The 21,518-nt window shown below is 36.9% G+C and overlaps 1 protein-coding gene across 4 annotated transcripts in view; it reads left to right on the top strand.

The window, feature by feature from the left end:
• The window catches only part of LOC145994956 (uncharacterized), a 75,324-nt gene that overhangs the window by 16,608 nt on the left and 37,198 nt on the right, over positions 1-21,518 (top strand). Inside the window, exons 1-2 of one of the 4 annotated variants that reach the window (XM_083131486.1) lie at positions 11,193-11,345; positions 13,505-13,634. The exons of 1 other annotated variant lie outside the window; for it this stretch is intronic. The gene's annotated coding sequence lies outside the window, so the exon portion shown is untranslated. Of the gene's footprint in view, positions 1-11,192; positions 11,346-12,486; positions 12,561-13,504; positions 13,635-21,518 lie in introns of those variants that run through there. 2 more of the 4 variants (XM_083131487.1, XM_083131489.1) reach the window with 2 other exon arrangements.

Below are 21,518 nucleotides of genomic sequence, written 5' to 3'. Positions count from 1 at the left end.
TCAAATATCTGTTTGTACGTGCCATAAGTTGATCTTTTCTTGAAAAGCTACGTGCAATGTATTTTTGTGGTTTGGATATTAAGGTTTTTTAACTTTTTATTTCAGTATTGGATTCAGAATGAATTGCATTTGCACCACACCATACTCCAGGTACATCTAGTTGGGCTACAACTCTATAAAGAAGTCTTTGGAAGATAATTTTTTTATCATGTTTTATGATTGGTTGTAGGAATTTTTTTGAATTGTAATAAATGTTAATGTTTTTTGAATGATGGGATGCATTTCATTATTCTTCAGAGGAGAATGACATGTATGAGTGTAGACCTGGAATCCCTAAGGAAATATATGCATGAGTTAAGAGAGACCTTTTGTGTTATATATAAAGTGGTCCTGGCAGCGGCAGCTCTAAGGGGAGAGCCGCCGTGCCATTGCTCTACCCTCAGAAAAAGAAATAGCACTTGCTTTGCCAAAATATAGTTAAATTAATACATTTACGAACAAGGAGATTCAAATCTCGAAAGCGTTCCAGCTTACAGCCGCCTCAATTCCTTCGCCGTATCCCCAGCTGTTCTCTCTGGCATAGTCTGCCCTGCACGCAGAGGCATGGAAAAGTCTCCGTAGTCAACGAACGAGGAGGTGGGGTGGTAGCCATGAGACAATCAACCGAGCCAGGTCGCGTCGTGGCACGACGCGAGAGCTTTCGCATTGTGTTGACATAGTTGCAAACTTCACAGAGAAGTGACTAATCCTGACCGATTTGTAATACTCGTTGGAGAAGTAGTTCGCGAGAAAGATACTTTCCTGCATACTTGGCAATAACGAATGTAATATCTTCCCCAAATTTATATAACCATTTAGATAGATGCATCTAAAGAGCCATCCAGACTTTTTTGTTATCGATTTCTTCGTTAAGAAAAGATATATCCCTTGCTCTCACGCACACAGACACTCATGTGTTGCAACTGACGTTGACAACATTGAAGACATTTACTGTAAGTACAAAAGAATTGCCTAAATATCAAAGGGAATTCGCATCACCAGGGGATTTTTTACTTTAATATTTGTAAAAAATCACACGTAAACTCTTATCAGTATAAGAATTTCACTTGGAGATATAATTCAATTTCTTGCATTGAATTCTAAAAATTGTAGATCTACAGTTCATACCGATCAACTCGGTGTCTCTAATTGTCCAGTGTTTTTCTTTTTAGTGAAGTGAAAGTGTCCGATGGTGTGTGAAGGAAGGGTAGTTAGTAAAGATGAGTCAGATTAGAGCACTATTACATACACCATTTTCCAAGGATCTATACGATATTATATTAAAAGTTAAACAACTTGGCTGTCCCACGCCAGATTTAAACATCAATTCTATTTAAAAATATAAAAAAAATGGTAAAGGTGACAGGCGTCGAAATTTTAATAGTCGCATTTATTGATTAGAAACTCTGGCCGACCTCCGCACAGCATGCTTCGATGCCAGGGATTGCGGGTTCGAATCTCGGCCTGGGCATCGGTGTTCTTTGTGAGTGTTCATTCATCCTTACCTTCGCGATTAGCCAAAAGTAGTACAAATGCGAAGTAAAATAAACCAATCTTAGGAACTCTGAATTTTTGTCTGCAATTTTAGTAAACAAAGTTCCATTAAAATTACCTATTTCATTAGATTTCTATGACATATGATAGCGAAAATTTTTCGATTTCTTAATCACGTTGGCACTACCCATCATACTAGCTGCCAGCTGCCAATGGGTCCTGGTGTTAATATTACTATTTCATCTACAGGTGGCTGGCTATCAGAGCCCAAGGAAACATTTTCTGGATAAAAAATTATTGATTACAGTGTGTTGTAGTGTACCTGTTTCTGGAATATTCAAATTTCTGAATACATTGTTACATACAAGGGCTACATATTACAAAATTCACGACTATTCCAGAATGAATTGGAGCAATTTCTCATGTGTATGGCATGAAACTGACCAGTGGCCTGCCAAGGATTTTCAAAAGGTAGGGGTTATGTATACTTTTTCTTGGTAGTTAGCCCTCATTTTGTCATATTTTCCCAACTTTGAAGTTCTTCTTTTAGGAATACTGGGCCAAAGGGGGGTTATAACCCCCACCAACCCCCCCTTGGGCACACCACTGAAACTGACATATCTTTTAAAGAGTTGCAAAATGTCCTAACTTTTTTTTAACTTTATGTATTATTAATTATGCATAACAAAAAATAATGATAGTTTGATTATGGCTATGAAACATATGAAATAAATTTTAAATTAGTCACCAACTGGTGTATCGAATAATTGTCTTAGGGCAATGTCTAATGAATACTTAGTCACAGGAGCAGCTTGATACGAGGTACACTCAAGTCCTACATGTAAGAACTTAATTAATATTTTTTTTAATAATGACAAATGCACATAGTTTAAACTAACTTCACAATTACATACTGTTTCATTCACAAGTTCACTACACATTATTAAGAATGAATGACAGCACAGTAGGTTATAATTTATGCAAAAGGGAAAAGAATGATGTGCACTTATTTTTACAAAATTTCAATTATAAACAACATCATTAAATTTTCTCACATATAAGAATATAATTTCCAAGAATCCTTGGTGAGAGGGGGTTTCACTGTATAGTTTAAAGTAATTTACATTTCATGTGCTATATCCTCCATCAGATCTATGTTTATGTTTTGCTGCCTTGGTGCCCTAATAGATTGGGTTGTCGACTGATCATCTTGTCACCAAACGTTTGCAACATGGCACCACAAACGTAACTCCAGAGAATTGAAGCCATGAATTAGTAACACACTGCTACTTCCACCAGCTAGAGGGTTGGAAAGACGAGTTCTCACCCAGGGATTGCGTTAAGACGAATCTCAATCCTCTAGAAGTAAAATAGGGAGGCAGACACCTACTGACAGAATAGAAATTATAGATACTAGTGTTTGGACTCCAATTAGAAATTAACCAGTAGACATTTATGTTGCAGCAAAATTTAGCTTTTTCGATTCTGCGTTATTCTATGCTAACAGGTTTTTTTTTGTGTTTTTATTTTGCAAATGATTGCTGTATTGTATGTAGGTCTACTGGATCGTTTTTAAATGGAGTCCAAACTGGAGTATCTAAAATTTTTAGTCCGACAGTAATTGTACACCAATTAAATTAATTTAAAATGTCCAAAAATTTAATATTGGTTCACACACATTACATAAGAATTTGCACGGAATGAAAATCATATTGTTGGGGCTTGCTCGCTCCTGGCAGTGATAAGTAAAACATCTCATGACAATATGTGCACTGCCTTTACTTTAATGAGTCAGATTGGCTCATATGCCGGTTGTAACAGATTCTTGCTTCGAATCTTGGTCAAGGTTATTTACATGATTAGCCAACAGTGTTGAAAAGCAATACAAAATAAGCTACATTTAAGTTGTTTTTTTTATTATTTGGAAGCTGCTCATTTTAATAAATATTATAATGGTTGTTACAAATGTTTGAAGGAAGACTATCTTTAAAAATATTCATTACTCAATAAAATAATGACGGAATTTCTTGTAAAGATGGAAATGACATTTTAATGAGAAATCTATTTAATTGTGCCATACCAGCAACAGGAATGGTAGGAAAGGGTTATGAACTGAAATTATGTATTATTTTCCCATACAACAACCATGCAGTGCGATATATAAGCAGCAAATATGTATTGCTGCCAGAACACATTGTTGCAGGAGTGATTTGAAAGAATGGCCATAAATTGCTGCCACAACACTTTGTTCCAAGAATGGTTTGAATGAATTGCCGCCACAACAGTTTGTTGCTGAAGTGGTCTGAAGAAAGCCGCTCTTTGTAAATATTCGTTATTCCACAAAATAATGGCATAATTCCTTGAGAAAATCAATTTAAAAGCAGAAATTATGTTTAAATAAAATATTTTCTTCATGTGGCATTCATTTAGTTTTGAAAGATACGAAACGGATAGGGTATTGCTGCCACAACACTTCATTGTAGGAGCGGGTTGAAGGAAGACGTTTTAAAAATTAAATTTTATCCGACAAAAAAAATAATAGAAATGACGGAAATCATTGAAAAGTGTAGATATAAAATTTAAACCAGATATTTCAAAACATATGGCATGTATGTTGTGGAAAAGATAAGAAACGAGTATGCATTGCTGCCACAACACTCTGGGTTGATGGGAGACGCTCTTTAAAAATTAACCATTATTTCACAAAATAATGGCAGAACTCCTTGAAAATATGTAGTAATAAAGTTTAAAATGAAATATTTCTCCACATGTGGCAAGCATTTAGTGGGAATGATACGAAACGGATATGTATTGCTGCCACAACACTTCGTTGCAGGAAAGGTTTGAATGTATTGCTGCCACAACACTTTGTTGCAGGAGAGGTTTGAATGTATTGCTGCCACAACAGTTTGTTGCTGAAGTGGTCTGAAGAAAGCCGCTCTTTGTAAATATTCGTTATTCCACAAATTGATGGCATAATTCCTTGAGAAAATCCATTTAAAAGCAGAAATTATGTTTAAATAAAATATTTTCTTCATGTGGCATGCATTTAGTTTTGAAAGATACGAAACGGATAGGGTATTGCTGCCACAACACTTCATTGTAGGAGCGGGTTGAAGGAAGACGTTTTAAAAATTAAATTTTATCCGACAAAAAAAAAATAATAGAAATGACGGAAATCATTGAAAAGTGTAGATATAACATTTAAACCAGATATTTGAAAACATATGGCATGTATGTTGTGGAAAAGATAAGAAACGAGTATGCATTGCTGCCACAACATTCTGGGTTGATGGGAGACGTTCTTTAAAAATTAACCATTATTTCACAAAATAATGGCAGAACTCCTTGGAAATATGTAGAAATAAAGTTTAAAATGAAATATTTCTCCACATGTGGCAAGCATTTAGTGGGAATGATACGAAACGGATATGTATTGCTGCCACAACACTTCGTTGCAGGAAAGGTTTGAATTTATTGCTGCCACAACACTTTGTTGCAGGAGAGGTTTGAATGTATTGCTGCCACAACACTTTGTTGCAGGAGAGGTTTGAATGTATTGCTGCCACAACAGTTTGTTGCTGAAGTGGTCTGAAGAAAGCCGCTCTTTGTAAATATTCGTTATTCCACAAATTGATGGCATAATTCCTTGAGAAAATCCATTTAAAAGCAGAAATTATGTTTAAATAAAATATTTTCTTCATGTGGCATGCATTTAGTTTTGAAAGATACGAAACGGATAGGGTATTGCTGCCACAACACTTCATTGTAGGAGCGGGTTGAAGGAAGACGTTTTAAAAATTAAATTTTATCCGACAAAAAAATAATAATGGAAATGACGGAAATCATTGAAAAGTGTAGATATAACATTTAAACCAGATATTTCAAAACATATGGCATGTATGTTGTGGAAAAGAGAAGAAACGAGTATGCATTGCTGCCACAACACTCTGGGTTGATGGGAGACTCTCTTTAAAAATTAACCATTATTTCACAAAATAATGGCAGAAGTCCTTGAAAATATGTAGAAATAAAGTTTAAAATGAAATATTTCTCCACATGTGGCAAGCATTTAGTGGGAATGATACGAAACGGATATGTATTGCTGCCATAACACTTCGTTGCAGGAAAGGTTTGAATGTATTGCTGCCACAACACTTTGTTGCAGGAGAGGTTTGAATGTATTGCTGCCACAACACTTTGTTGCAGGAGAGGTTTGAATGTATTGCTGCCACAACAGTTTGTTGCTGAAGTGGTCTGAAGAAAGCCGCTCTTTGTAAATATTCGTTATTCCACAAATTGATGGCATAATTCCTTGAGAAAATCCATTTAAAAGCAGAAATTATGTTTAAATAAAATATTTTCTTCATGTGGCATTCATTTAGTTTTGAAAGATACGAAACGGATAGGGTATTGCTGCCACAACACTTCATTGTAGGAGCGGGTTGAAGGAAGACGTTTTAAAAATTAAATTTTATCCGACAAAAAAAGATAATAGAAATGACGGAAATCATTGAAAAGTGTAGATATGAAATTTAAATCAGATATTTCAAAACATATGGCATGTATGTTGTGGAAAAGAGAAGAAACGAGTATGCATTGCTGCCACAACACTCTGGGTTGATGGGAGACACTCTTTATAAAAATTAACCATTATTTCACAAAATAATGGCAGAACTTCTTGAAAATATGTAGAAATAAAGTTTAAAATGAAATATTTCTCCACATGTGGCAAGCATTTAGTGGGAATGATACGAAACGGATATGTATTTCTGCCACAACACTTCGTTGGAGGAGAGGTTTGAATGTATTGCTGCCACAACAGTTTTTTGCTCAAGTGTGTTGATTAATCTGTCACCTAAGAATTCTGATACAATTTTAAAATGTACCGAATGTGAGGCAATCTTTCGTTTTAAATTAATTATTTCCAATTTTATTGTGCCTATTTTTGAGGGCAGTCTTCAGCAATAATTGACTTCTTTCTTCGTTCAAGTTTTTAAGTAATGATGTTGCTACGCCGCCATTTAAAACAAGAGCTCCTGAATCGTGTTGTTTGGCCCTGAAGATTCAAGATCCACATTTAAGTTCAAGTCTGACGTCATTGGTATGACGTTGCACTAGCACATGCGCATGCCTACCTTTTACGCTACGTATTAGAAGAAGACAAGGAAAAAGTGTTGTGGTACTAATTCCAACCTTCATAAATAGCCCCACGAACCATGCACGGCAAGGTTAGGTCAGGTTCTGTTAGGTTAGGCAAACATAGTTAAATTTGCTTTTCAAAATTACATTCTTTTTCGGTTTGGAAAACCCCACGAACCATGCACGGATAACACCACGAACCATTCATAAATAGCCCCACAAAACAATCACGGATAGCCCCACGAACCATTCATAAATAGCCCCATGAACCATTCACGGATAGCCCACAAACCATTCATAAATAGCCTCACGAACCATTGACGTATAGCCACACGAACCATTTACGGATAGCCCCACGAACCATTCACGGATAGTCCCACGAACCATTCATAAATAGCCCCACGAACCATTCATAAATACCCTTAGAGATACTGGGCGAAAGGGGGGGGGGTTATATTGCCCATCAACCTCGCATTGAGCACGCCACTGATCCTGTGCACGTCATGTTGTCGCAAGTTCGTAATCAGAAATGATGAACAGTAACTCACGTTTATTTACGTTCTAGAACTGTTACACAGTTACAAAACCGCGTATTTGGAAACACTGACCGGTTGTTACGTCATGAAATGCTCACAAATATTTGGTTCACGTAGTAGACGGACATCAAGGGAACAGCTTTCGTGCATCGGAGTGACATTAATGTCGAAAATTACATGATTTACCGGCAAAAAAATTTCAACGAGGTGAAAACAAACTTCCAAGACCTTCCAAAAGTATAAATAAAAACATTTCGGTAAGTACTTTCTCCTGTAATATTGAAGAAATACGGGTAAATGTGCGATATCGCCCGGAAGGATTTCTTCAAATTTACAGGAGAACGTACTTACTGAAATGAGTTTCTTTAGCATTCTGGACGTTCTTGGAGGTATTTTCTTTCACGGAAAGTAAAAACTTCGTAGTTTAATGCTGCCGAACAAGAATTAATCACTTTTTATGTAAGAAATTGGCATTGCCTGCCACATTATGCCGTTGTTTCCATTGTGTGTGTGCAGATGGTGAGAGCGTTGAAAGTCACGCGATCTCTGCAGTGTTTCCAAACGTGCCTTCTTTGTACGAAAATTTATATTTTTATCTATGTTCGCCGCGCTTTCTTTTTTCGATGAATTTAGGGGTGAAATGAGTGCTAATGGAACCTAACCTAACAGGCCTAACCTAAGCTTGTGTGAATGGTTTGTGGGGCTATCCGTGGATGGTTTTTGGGGCTAACGTCAATGGTTTGTGGGGCTACCCATGGATGGATTTTGGGGTACAAGTGGATGGTTTTTGGGGCAAACGTGCATGGTTTGTGGAGGTAAACATGAAAAAAAAATCGAAATAGTACGTAATTTCGTAAATATGCGATAAGGCCCGGACACCTTTCACTCATTTATTTCCTTAATTTTACCACTGGTACTTACCTGTTTTGCCTTGCGGAACATTCTTTAAGGTGAAGTTATGCCTTTTTCCATAAAATACTGTCAACTTTTCATATTACAATTGATTATTTGTCTTACTTGTTCCGCTTCTGTAATAGACAATATGGCGTGCACTCGTAATGGATCATCGCGCGTTATGAGGCGCCAGCTTGTGTTTTGTCGATTTTCAGTGCGCAAGCAGTGTTTCAAACCTTCATGACGGAAAATTACTATTAAAATTTCGGTAACCACCAAACGTCTCTAATTCCCTTATTTTCGTATTTTTCACATTGATACTTACATATTCTGCATTCGTAAGGATTCTTCTATTTCGCGTTTCGTTTTTTGCACGCAAATAATACCAATTTTCGAAATATCGAGTATTTTTATTTTGTTCGCTTTCGCTTGCGTTACACGCAATATGGCGGAGAAATCTTGACTAGCGTAGTCCATGATCAGTGGTTATGCAGTGTTGCAACCTTCTTCATAAAAAATACCTATTTTCGTGTTACTGATTTTGTATTTTATTCCAGGTTCGAAAACTCCACGAACCATGCACGGATAGACCCACGAACCATTCATAAATATTAGCCCCACGAACCATGCACGGCAAGGTTAGGTTAGGTTCTGTTAGGTTAGGAAACATCGTTAAATTTGTTTTTCAAAATTAAATTTTGGTACTATTATCGTATGGGTGAAACACCTACGAATCATATATTTCGGACTTCTTTACATTGCTAACGCGTTGCGGAACATTTCTTAAGGCGAAATAATGCATTTCTAACTAAGATAATGTTTATTTTCTCTATTTACGAGTACTTACTGTTACTTGTTGTTTCGAATCTGTAACACATTATGGCCGTGATAGCATACTGGTTAAAGGGGCGTTCTGAGAGTGTTTTGTCGATTTATGCAGTGGTGCAACCTCGTTCACCGGAAAATATCTACTTTCGTGCCCCTATTTGAAATTATGCTAATACGTCGCATTTACGTGTAGAACTTGTAAAATAACCTTGCGATTCACCACGTTCATTGTCCATACACAGCAATTCGGAACCATCTTTCTTTCGCAATTCGTTAATGGTCTTCCTTTACGCACAACTCTCTTGCAACCTTGAATATTGACGTCAGACGAGGAATGCCTACGTGGTTAGGTTAGGCCTGTTAGGTTAGGTTCCATTAGCATACATACAAAGAAAAAATAATATTTTCGCTAAGAGACGCGTTACCTTTGTATTGCCTAACATGAAAAAGGTCTCTCCTGTGACGTCAGAAAACAATGTCGCTAGAGTGTTGTGCGATAAGTGACACCTATTCGGGTCGGAACCATCTTTCTTTCGAAATTGGTTAATGCTCTTCCTTTACGCACAACCATCTTGCAACCTTGAATATTGACGTCAGACGAGAAATGCCTACGTGGTTAGGTTAGGCCTGTTAGGTTAGGTTCCATTAGCATAGATACAAAGAAAAATTATTATTTTCGCTAAGAGACGCGTTAGCTTGTATTGCCTAACATGAAAAAGATCTTTCCTGTTACGTCAGAACACAATGTTGCTACAGTGTTGTGCGATAAGTGACACCCATTCGGGTCGGAACCATCTTTCTTTCGTAATTCGTTAATTCTCTTCCTTGCAACCTTGAATATTGACGTCAGACGAGGAATGCCTACGTGGTTAGGTTAGGCCTGTTAGGTTAGGTTCCATTAGCATACATACAAAGAAAAAATAATATTTTCGCTAAGAGACGCGTTACCTTTGTATTGCCTAACATGAAAAAGGTCTCTCCTGTGACGTCAGAACACAATGTCGCTAGAGTGTTGTGCGATAAGTGACACCTATTCGGGTCGGAACCATCTTTCTTTCGAAATTGGTTAATGCTCTTCCTTTACGCACAACCATCTTGCAACCTTGAATATTGACGTCAGACGAGAAATGCCTACGTGGTTAGGTTAGGCCTGTTAGGTTAGGTTCCATTAGCATAGATACAAAGAAAAATTATTATTTTCGCTAAGAGACGCGTTAGCTTGTATTGCCTAACATGAAAAAGATCTTTCCTGTTACGTCAGAACACAATGTTGCTACAGTGTTGTGCGATAAGTGACACCCATTCGGGTCGGAACCATCTTTCTTTCGTAATTCGTTAATTCCCTTCCTTGCAACCTTGAATATTGACGTCAGACGAGGAATGCCTACGTGGTTAGGTTAGGCCTGTTAGGTTAGGTTCCATTAGCATAAATACAAAGAAAAATTGTAAAAACAGCTCTCTCCTGTGACGTCGGAACACAATGTTGCTACAATGTTGTGCGATAAGTGACACCCATTCGGGAAAAATTGCTTGTTCCGAACTCGACAGGTGGTTCTAGTGAAAACACGGCGAGGCTGAAACACTGGCTACGGGGTTGCATCGTCTTAACACACGGAACATTGCACTCTCATGCAAAAAGCAAATTGCGTGAGCAGAAACAGCGTGTCGGACAGAGATTTTCGCAGAAAACAACACGCATTCACATTAAAATGGATCAAATCTACATTCAGGAACTTCCAAAACGCTCAAGAAAATGATTTCCGTAAGTACTTTCTCCTGTAAATTTGAAGGAAATTTGAAGGAATCCGTTTTACCCATACGATAATGTTACCTAAATTTTTTTTTTCGGGTTCGAAAACCCCACGAACCATTCATAAATAGCCGCACAAACCATTCACGGATAGCCCCACGAACCATTCACGAATAGCCCCACGAACCATTGACGGATAGCCCCACAAACCATTCATAAATAGCCCCACGAACCATTCACGGATAGCCCCACGAACCATTCATAAATAGCCCCACTAACCATTCATAAATAGCCTTAGAGATACTGGGTGAAAGGGGGGGTTATAACCCCCATCAACCTCACATTGAGCACGCCACTGATCCTGTGCACGTCATGTTGTCGCAAGTTCGTAATCAGAAATGATGAACAGTAACTCACGTTTGTTTACGTTTTAGAACTGTTACACAGTTACAAAACCGTGCATTTGGAAACACTGACCGGTTGTGACGTCATGAAACGCTCGCAAATATTTGGTTCACGTAGTAGACGGACATCAAGGGATCAGCTTTCGTGCATCGGAGTGACATTAATGTCGAAAATTACATGATTTATCGGCAAAAAAAATTCAACGAGGTGAAAACAAACTTCCAAGACCTTCCTAAAGTATAAATAAACCCATTTCGGTAAGTACTTTCTCATGTAAAATTGAAGAAATACGTTTTGGGGATACGAAAATTTTGAACACACGCTCCTTTCATGAGACATTTGTTTTTAAGGTACTATTATAGTATAAGGGAAACACCTATAAATCATATATTTCGCACTTTTTTACATTGCTAACGTACTATTTTGGAATGCGGAACATTTCCTAAGGTGTAATAATGCATTTCTAACTAAGATAATGTCTATTTCTTACATTTCCGAGTACTTACTGTTACTTGTTATTTCGATTCTGTAACACATTATGGCAGGCGATAGCGTACTGGTTCAGGGCACGTTGTGTGAGTGTTTTGTCGATTTTTGCAGTGTTGCAACCTCGTTCACTGGAAAATACCCACTTCCGTGCTCGGATTTAAAATTATGCTAATATATCACAAACCATTGACGTTAGCCTCACAAACCATTGACATTAGCCCCACAAACCATTGACGTTAGCCCCAAAAACCATTCACGTTAGCCCCAAAAACCATTTTCCGTAAGGTTAGGTTAGATTAAGTTAGGTTAGGCAAGTTTAGTTAAAAATAAAAAAAATAAAAATACTCGATACTTCACGTTATAGTGAAAACACGGCGAGGCTGAAACATTGACTATGGGGTTGCATCATCTTAACACACGGAACATTGTACTCTCGTGCAGAAAGGAAATGGCGGCAGCAGAAACAGCGTATCGGACATAGATTTTTGCAGAAAACGACATGTTTTCGCATAAAAATGGATCAAAACTACATTCACGAACTTCCACAACGCTACAGAAAATGATTTCCGTAAGTACTTTCTCCTGTAAATTTGAAGAAATCCGTTTCCCTTATACTATAATGTTACCGTTTTGAGTTTTAATAATGTTATAGTTATAACACCTATTCACGTTAAAAAATGAATGCAATGAGTGTTACTACTATTAAGTTAGCCAGATACAAACCAGCCTGAACGCTTCGCTAAACGTATCATCAAGCAAAGATGGGTAACAGTTTCATACATCGGAGAGACGTTTCTTCAATTTTACACAAGAAACTACTTACGGAAATGAGTTTCTCCAAGGTTTACAACGTTGCTCGAGGTATTTTCTTTCATTGTGGAATATATTTGACCGAGAAATCATGTATTTTTCAAGATAAATATCTCACCGACGCACATTTGCCATTGCTTTCATTTGTTTGCCCTACGACAACCGGATGCTGCGTACGTTTGATGACATAAGCCCCTGTCAGTGTTTCAACCCCCCCCTTTTTTTTACTATGCTTGCCTAACGTAACCAAACACCTGACCTATCAGAAATGGTTCGTGGGGCTATCCGTGAATGGTTTGTGTGGCTATCCGTGTATGGGTCGTGGGGCTATCCATCAGCTACCCGTGCATAATGTATAATTTCCACCAGTGACTAACACGATAGTACGTATTTTTCGGTGAAGAAGGTTGAAACACTGCATGCCCAGGTAAGAATTGACAATTAATGTGTGTCCGATCTATGAAACTGGCACCCAAAGATGTTTATGTGCTTGTAAAAACTGTAAGCATCAAGAGAAATAGTCTTACTTCAGAATGTTGGTTGCTATTTACTACATGTGGAGAGACGAGAGAAAGTGTTACAAAGTATGTAAAGGGGTTTGAACTTATGTTTAAAGTTGATAGACCTTATTGAAGCTGCAGGAAGGATTAATTCTGCCAAAATTTGACATAAGAAAGTGAGTTGTAGCACCTGTAAATTTTGCTAACGAGAGAAAGTCTTATGACATTCTAAGCAAACCCCACCAATGCATTTTTGAAGCACAGTACATTTTCTAGTACCAATAATTAATGCTTCTTTTGCTTCTGCTTGGGATGAATCATAAACATAACATTTAAGGTGTATTCGTTTTCCAATTGTATATATCTGCATACCCAGAGATAATATGTGTATCTCCATAACATTTCATTTTTTTCACCCAACCTTAACTCGTTCAGTAAAATTTTCAAAGCCGGGAAACGTCTGTAACTCTTTTATTCTGTAATTGTTGACATTGATACTTACCTATTCTGCATTGCGAAATATTGTTTAACAAGGGATTTAGCTTATTTTTAACGAAAATAATTTCCATTTTCGAGATATCGAGTAATTAATCTTCCTTGTTTTTCCCCTTCCGTAGCACACAACATGGCTACCGTTGTTCATCAAATGCAATATGGAGGTCGTATGTTGACTAGCGTTGTTGATCTTCACTGGTGAAGTAGTGTTTCCAGCAGTCTAAACCGAAAAATACCTAATTCCATGAATACGTAAGTCGTCGTTACAGATTCGTAAAATTACTACTATTGTTTCATGTAATTCATCACGAACCATGCACGACAAGGTTAGGTTAGGTTATGTTGGGTAAGGCAAACATAGTTACAATAGTTATTGAACATCACAAAAATTCAACATAATTAATTTCAGGATAACATATATTCTGCTTTGTTTTTTACAGATGTAAACAGATCATTCGAAGTTTCACATAAAAAGTATAACATTTCTGGGTTTTTTTCCATGCATCCAGATAACATTTTTTTTTCTACATGTAATGCATGATACCTCCTTGCATGAAAAATTCGTGCACACTATTTTCCAGTGGAAAGTTACTCTTGAAGATGTGCTCCGATAAATAACCTGAAAAGTGATATTTCCTGCATCAAAAAATTGGAATGTAATGCCGGACATTGCGCCAAACTCTCTATGTTTTGAGAGTGGACTGGAATTGCCTCACCCTGCATTCTTTGTAAGTTTTCTTGATGAACACGTCCACTCGCTGCTGTGTCGACAAACTCTATGGTATGGTTAACTCTCGGGTCATTCCATGCCAAACAATCCAATGGTGGTTGCATGACCATTTTAGAAAAAAATCATTTGTAGTACATTGGTTTGTACATGTTTCTAGATATCAAAACCAATGTTAAAAAAAAATATATTGTCTTTAGTTCTCCTGGGGCAGCCATTTTTCCAACATGGCACATAGCTGTTTTTGCTCATGTAGCAGTATACAGAAACCTTAATATCTCAAACACCATTAAAGCTAGAGACCTGAAACAAAATTAATTTTGTAGCTAATGAAGTATACTTACTATGATATTATATTCAGGTATGTTTTGCTTGAAATTGCATCGTAAGTACGGAAATTATGGTGGAAAATGGGGTAACAATATTTAAAGAATTGCATTTTTAAGCCCGATTTTTTAATGAAGGGGTTTAGTCTAAGGCTTGATTTTTTTTCATGTGTAGACCTACCTGCAGGGTGTCTGCAAATAAAATATGAGTGCTTAGAAATGCCACCCTTTTTTACAGCATGGACTCAAACATGGCCGTTCATTGAATTTTGACAGTTTTCGGGGTTAAATATCTCAGATGGGTCCCCTTTAAAAATTCTGAAATTTGGCACATAGGATGCCCTTCATGAACCTAACTCACAATAAAAATCTCAACTTTTAGATTCAACTCGTTTTGGTAAATATGAGGTAACATATGTCACCTAATTTCTGACATTGCAAAGTATGGTTAAACTACATCCTATACTTAGAATAATGAAGTCTTTTCTTTTTTCTTTTTTAAATTTGGGTTAAATAAAGGCTCATAAAATATAGTAACATAAGGTTTTAATACTTGACTTACCAGAAATTAAAATTACAAGGTATGACAATCGAAAATCTGCGAAATTTCATTGCAAAAGGTTTGATTTATTAGGTACCCACGACCAGTTGGTATTGTCAGCTCCAGTTTCCTATTCATTCTCGGGGCCTCCCCAATGGCGCAGTGGTTGCGTCATTGCCTTGTAATCAAGGGTTCGATACCCGGTTGAGGCACATAGTGGTTCGGATCCCACTTTAAACTGTAGGTCTAGTCCCGATTAGCCTTACTGTGCATAAAGTGGACTTAAAACACCAAATCAAACCAATCCTATTCATTCTCTTTGTTAAAACAAGCAGGATTCTTTGTTCTTTCACTAAGTTCCTAAGTAAATTATCAGAAACCTTCAGTTCATCACATATTTTTTCTTGACCAAGTGGTAGCAATCAAACTGATGATTCTGACCTTTTCAACATTAGTTTTTTGCTCATTTACATTTTTCTTCTTATAATTTCAATTATATGATTGTACTGGCCATGCAAAGGATTGTCACACTTGCTTTCCTTCTCTTCAGTTTTAATACTTAGTGAAGAGCAACTTTCCAGTTTCTCTTGCACTCCTTGTAGGGTGTGAATAGTTTTTCGAGCAAGATCACTTTATTGTTTTTCTGCAATCAGCCTCCTCAGTTTTGAAACAGGAGATGCATAAAAAACAGAACAGACTTCATACATTTCGTTTAGTTTTCCTTGGCTTGGCACAAAGACATGATTTCAATTCTGGCATTTAAGTGAGTCACTTTCTCCACATATGAAACTTTTACTCCAACATATCAGGCATATTGATTTAACTGGTATAAGGCTTTCTTGACACTTTTTTTACCTTACCTTACTTAACCTTTTCTTTAAGTGGTACTTCTGAAGATCACAATATACTTTACCATATAAAGAGCTATATTTGATGGTACTTGCATGTTGTCTCTAAGCCATACACCTGTAGTCTTGACCTAAGAAGAGTTACCATTTTCACTGACTTTGTTAAGATTAGTTATGTCTTTGGGAACCTTACCCAAAGGGTATTTATGACAGTCCTCTCCAGTTACAAATATTACAGAACACTCCATTTCCTGTCACAGATAACGAACATTTACAAGTCACTACTCTCGGCACATTAGGTAAAGGAAGAATGACAGCAGAGATTTTACATGCACAGATCAATTCCAGGCTTGCCTCACATCCTATCAAAACATGTCTCTGAATCTTCTGGTATGCATGACTCACATCTACTTCAACGAATGTCTTTTCTTGGGAAAAAAATGGAAAATAAGGAAACAAAAGATAATATATTCTACCAGCTTTGACACTCCAAAATAAATAGCCTACTTTCAGTGGAGTGCCCAAGGAGGGATTTGTGGGGGTCATAACCCAATACCTTTGGCCTAGTATTCTAGAAACAATTACGTCAAAGGAAGGATAATGTGGCAAAAACAGGGCTGTATATTAAAAAAGTATATGTAACCCCCCTCCCCTCCCTTTCTAAATTCCTGGGCATGCCACTGCCTATCTTAAGCTGCATGTACTGCTACATTGATAAAAATATGGGGGAAGCTCAGTTTTGGAGCTGACAGTACCAACTGGTCGTGAGTACCTAATAAATCAAACCTTTTGCAATGAAATTTCGCAGATTTTCAATTGTCATACCTTGTAATTTTAATTTCTGGTAAGTCAAGTATTAAAACCTTATGTTACTATATTTTATGAGCCTTTATTTAACCCAAATTTAAAAAAGAAAAAGAAAGACTTCATTATTCTAAGTATGGAATGTAGTTTAACCTTACTTTGCAACTTCAGAAGTTAGGTGACAATATGTTACCTCATATTTACCAAAACGAGTTGAATCTAAAAGTTGGGATTTTTACTGTGAGTTAGGTTCATGAAGGGCTTCCTATGTGCCAAATTTCAGAATTTTTAGAGGGGACCCATCTGAGATATTTAACCCCGAAAACTGTCAAAATTCAATGAATGGCCATGTTTGATCCCATACTGTAAAAAAGGGTGGCATTTCTAAGCACTGATATTTTATTTATAGATACCCTGCAGGTAGGTCTACACATGAAAAAAAAATCAAGTCTTAGACTAAACCCCTTCATTAAGAAAATCGGGCTTAAAAATGCAATTTTTTAACTATTGTTACCCCATTTTCCACCATAATTTTCGTACTTACGATGCAATTTCAAGCAAAACATACCTGAATATCATAGTAAGTATACTTCATTAGCTACAAAATTAATTTTGTTTCAGATCTCTAGCTTTAATGGTTTTTGAGATATTATTAAGATTTCTGTATACTGCTACATGAGCAAACCAGCCATGCGTCATGTTGGAAAAATGGCTGCCCCAGGAGAACTAAAGACAATAATTTTTTTTGAACATTGGTTTTGATATCTAGAAACATGTACAATATGTACTAAAAATGAAATTTTTCTAAAATGGTCATGCAATCATTTTTTAAAAAATTGGTTGATTTGACATGGAATGACCCTCTCAGGTGTCTGTAGCCTGCTCCCTGTAAGTTTACATATGATTTCCTGCAATCTGACATTATAGTTGTTCCTGGAAGTATGAACTGGCATATGACTTGCATCAAAGTTTCTTCGTTTCGATTTCCCACAGGAACTATGAAGAAACGTTTATGGTTTCCCCTTTCAATTCCACCAAGCACCCACTGTCCTTCAATTGGACGTGCCCTTCGATTTACACATTTTTTGGTCTTGCCAAACTTCGCTTCATATATTTCCACAGTAACTCCAGGACCTCCTATTGGTCTTGAATTGTTAACTACCCATTCCTGGCACACTTGCCTACAGTGGTTTGACCAGTCCGTAACTGTTCTACAACTAATGTTCAGTTTGAATTGTATAATACTTACTCTTGGGTTTGGCAATATAAGCCACAATATACAACATTTTATGATTTTCTGTACGGTCAGATTACTTTGTCCTATAAAAATGCCCAGTCTTGCAGAACGTTTGAATCCACACGGAAATATTTTGTAACTCATTTTCCCACGTCCCTGGTGAATTCTTTTTGTACACAAATATCTCCACCTGCCATTAAGTCCAATGTGCAACTTACATGTACTCCCACATTTTTCACATTCCGCTTCTTGCTTCACAATTCCATGCTCAATTACAAAGTCTACTGCATCTTCCACGCCATCCGAATTCACGACGCATCCTGTACATGTCATCTTTCACAGATTTACAACGCGGGTCATGCACATTCAGATGCAGATTTTCGTACGTTTCTTACCTTCTTCAACATGCATACAGTTTGAAACACTGACTGGAAGGTTACGTCATGTAACGCATGCAACTTCCGGTTGACGTACTGCGAGGAAATACAGGCAACATGTTCCGTGCATCGGCGGTCATTGATCTACATAAAAACATGAATTACCTGTGAATAATCAGCATAAAAACATGAATTAACGGTGAAATAACTTCACCGATGAGAGAGAACACTTGTACGACCTACCACAAAGTCTACAGAAACTCAATTACATACGCACTTTCTCCTGTAAATTTGAAGAAATCTGTTTCCCGGCTTTGAAAATTTTACCACTGGTTCTTCAGTATTAGAAATGGTATGCATCTTAACCATTTGATTTTAATCTTAACAGTTTATCAGAAAGACAGTTGAAAATCCCAGTTTAACATAAGAAATCAGGGTTTCTTCATGTCCTCCATTCAGAGTTATACTTGAAATTAAAATTATCTCTATGGGACACCATTGTACACAGGGTTGAATTAGTGATAGAAAAGAAAAACATTTTGCTCCCCTCTATGTAGTTATAAATACTATTGATCAGTGGCAGGAGTATTTTCTTTCAAAATCTATCATTAGCGTCTATCATAAACATGTAATAAAGCAAAACCTGGTGATGTGAATCCATTCCTAAATTGATGTAACATTTTAATAGAGAATACTATGTCTAGATTAAATTAATTTACTTAAGTAAAATCTATTGTAACAGGGAAATGTTCTACCTGATGGGAAAATATTTAGCAGCAGTTTATGGTGCAGGGGAAATATTGTGGAAGTATTCCGAGAAAAGTAATGGGAAGTTTATTCCAAGTTTCTCCAAATAATTAAAATGCAAAACAGGTACATCTTGACCTTATAGCTCAGTTGAAGAAAATCTACTGGACACCCCAAGTTGGATACTTACGTTAAACAAAACATGACTAGCTCAATGTTCACAATTTATTAAAAATTCTGCAGAATTAAATCGGTAGTTAAATACAACAATTTTCTAGCTACATTTTTAAGAAATCATATTTTTTTCTGTAAAAACCCAAGGAACAACTTTATATTAATATACACATTTGTATGACAATAGCCTTTCACCTACAGAATTCTCCTCTTAACCTTCAGTAGATGGAGTTTCGTACATGTGTCCAGCCTCTCCTAACCGTAGCTTTTCAAAAGCGCAATTTTGAAACTTGCTGTGCTGTACAAAAAGAGAAAGAAGAGAGTTGCTCAAGAACTCATTATCAGAGATTTTTCCATACAGGGCTTTTAGTGGAAGTGAATTTATACTTTGTTCCTATCAATAATGAAAGTTAAAGGAAGAAGGAAAACAAAATCAAAATTTTTCAAAATATAAAAAAGAAATTGTATCAGCATGCCCCTTTAGCCAGCACAATTAGTCAATGAAAAAAAATAGATTGCAGTTGTACATACACCATAATACAAAGTTAATACACTGATACTCCTTGGAGAAAAAGAATATAAAATGTGTAAGAGTGGCTGTGTAGCAGTATGGAAAAAAACACAGAATTTCACTTCAAGCATGGGCCATGTGGACACTGGAAGGACCAAAATTGCAGAAAAGCATGACCAAGGATCTCTCTTTGAGTCAGGTCGGTAACTGTTCCAAATGTTTAATGATTTTTGAAAAATGAATTGCTGTAGAATTGTAAAAATAATTCTCACAGTAAATTTGAACCTTGGTGAAATTTACTACCACTGTGTGGAGTTCCAATAAGTGCAATTTATCTGTGAAAAGAGACGTAAAAATACCTTATGCAAGCCTCTGCTTTTTCCATTGACAAAGCTATCTTGTCCACAGAAGGAGAAAGTATCCCAGAATATTGAAAATGATTTTGAAAGTAAATTTGAAGCTTTCTGGAAGTAATTAGCAATTTTTGCAGTTCTGAAAAGTCTTATTTATCGGTGAAATGAAGTTGTAGAAGGTACCTTATATATATATCCCCACTTTCCATCAACAAGGCATTCACGGACTACTGTAGACATGAAGCTCTAAGGGGTGTCGTGGTTGAGACCAGCACCAACATCGTGAGATGTTGCAAGCATTTAAGGAAATTACTCTTAACACTAAGAGCAATAAACCAGGGCCACCTAACCTAACCACGAAAGCATTTAGAGATGTTATTTGAATACTAAAAGCACTAAACCTAACTACGAAACACCCTTCTCAACACACACGTGATCTATATGGCAATTGCAGCCTGTAACCAAGACGACAGTAAAGAAGTGTCTAGTTGCAAGAGAATAATCATGTAGGAGTATAAGGAACTTAAAAACCATTGTCAAGCATACATGCAGTAAGCGATCACTAGAACTCGGAAGTATGTGTTAACTTAACAGACATAAATAGAAATCGAACCATTATGAAATCAAAATTAAACAATCGTAATTTGGGCTATCAGATTCCCCCTAATAATGGATATTATGCAACATTTTTGAAAGTCTTAATTTTATGGAAATTTTCTGAAATATCATGTGTAGTTTTGAAGAAATGCTGCGTTAATTGCTGCTGCATGGTGTCTGTACTGCCCAGCTGTCCCCTAAAGATTAAATTATCTGACCTTAGCACAGTCTGAAGTCGTTGCATAGCATATCCGTCCGATTAAGAAATATTGACCCTGGCAGACCTTGTCAGCTCCTGCTCAGAAATGTGTAGGGTAAGCCTTTCACAGGAAATGGTAAGAACACTGGCCTTTGGCGAGAGGCCAAGCGAGGGTTTAAATAGGTGTGCATGAGAGCGACACGAGGTCTTTTAATCTGGAATCATCGGAGAAGCAGGAGCTACTGGTCTTATTTCTAAACCGAACAGGGTAAGATAGTCTACACCCTATTCTGCCATTCGCATTGCTCACTTCAGTCTAAACCGAATCATGAGTTTATTTTAATGATAAGTTAGATATTTGTACCTGCCAGTTCAGGGCTGTCTCTACCATCAACAGTATTAATCGGGAGGGGCAAGTTACATCCCTATTTAAGATCCCCGCGTTCATGTTGGAACGCTACGTGGTGGATTGATGCGGTCCTTTTCATTTTCTTTTGGAAATGAAAAGCGTCATGCCTTGTTTTCTTAAACAGACATGAAAATTGAAAGGGTAGGCATCGCGGTTGAAGTTGCGGAATTTTTCATTTATTTCACTCTGAAATAAATGAAAATTGAAATTCGTTGATATCATGTTAGACTTGTTTCTTCGCGGAATTTATTGCTAACGGGGGGTTCATGTTTTAAATAAGGTACGT

The sequence above is a fragment of the Lepisma saccharinum genome, chromosome 11 (assembly GCF_977018435.1).
Source record: "Lepisma saccharinum chromosome 11, izLepSacc3.1, whole genome shotgun sequence".
NCBI classification, from domain to species: domain Eukaryota; kingdom Metazoa; phylum Arthropoda; class Insecta; order Zygentoma; family Lepismatidae; genus Lepisma; species Lepisma saccharinum.
The sequence above is the reverse complement of the archived record's forward strand: the minus strand, read 5'-3'. Positions and strand labels throughout refer to the sequence as shown.